Source organism: Cyprinodon variegatus, unplaced genomic scaffold (assembly GCF_000732505.1).
Source record: "Cyprinodon variegatus isolate N-32 unplaced genomic scaffold, C_variegatus-1.0 Scaffold759, whole genome shotgun sequence".
In the NCBI taxonomy this organism is placed as follows: domain Eukaryota; kingdom Metazoa; phylum Chordata; class Actinopteri; order Cyprinodontiformes; family Cyprinodontidae; genus Cyprinodon; species Cyprinodon variegatus.
In genome coordinates this window covers 408,654-409,781 of record NW_015151212.1, presented here as the reverse complement: position 1 = coordinate 409,781, position 1,128 = coordinate 408,654, and positions in this window count along the sequence as shown.

Genomic DNA, 1,128 nt, shown 5'->3' with positions numbered 1-1,128 from the left:
AGCCGTTCACCAAACGAACGTCCAATCAGCGTTGGCTTTGAGGCGGGTTGAGGTGTGACGCAACGAGAAGCGCGACAGTTTAGTCTAAAAAACATGGCGGCTTCAGCCGACGAAACTAGCGTTAGCGTGGCTATCGAGCAAGTTTTATCGGAATTACAGAGTATTTCTTCACTGAAGGCTTTGGAGGCTTTTCTCAGAGGAAAAGATGTTTTTGCTCTTCTCCCGACTGGTTCGGCAAGAGTTTGATCTATCAATTGGCTCCTCTTCGTAAGAGTCAATTAGCTTTTTAGCCAGCATGACAGATTCAAGGACGTCATTATCCGCAGTCGCTGAAATTGTGCGAAGATAATAAAATTTCATGCAATTCCTTGAACCAACAGTCATGGTCTTCACTAGCCTTGTGAGACCATCCTGATCTCGCAAGCTTTCAAGGTTTAACTCGCCGATCAGTCTGGCTACTTTCCGTTAAAGAAAATTTGGAGCAGTTCACCAAACGAACGTCCAATCAGCGTTGGCTTTGAGGCGTTTTGGAGGTGTGACGCAACGAGAAGCTTGACAGTTCAGTCTAAAGAGCATGGCGGCTTCAGCCGATGAAACTAGCGTTAGCGTGGCTATAGAGCAAGTTTTATCGGAATATTTCTTCACTGAAAGAAGAGCAAAACACTGCTCTGGAGGCTTTTCTCAGAGGAAAAGATGTTTTTGCTCTTCTCCCGACTGGTTCGGCAAGAGTTTGATCTAACAATTGGCTCCTCTTCGTCGTCGCTCTGTTAGTACGTCATATGCTTCGTTGATCTGATTGGTTTATTTGGCCCGTCTATCACCAACATAGGCCAACCAGTATTTTCGCCCCTTCCCAAAATTAATTCAATGGAAGGTTTCCAGATGGATATGCGGAGCAAATCCATCTGGCGGAGTCAGGTTAACCTCTAGGAGCCGTGATCTAAATCAATTGAGCATTTTTAGAAATGAGTCGAAACATGCCGTCTTGAAAAGGAAGGCTTCAAACCTGACACAACTGGAGCAGTTTGCTGATGAGGAGTGGAGCAGAATACCTGCTGAGAGGAGCAGAAGTCTCACTGGCAGTTAGAGGAATCCCCTGAGCAGGGCTGTACGTTTGGCTTTTTTTTT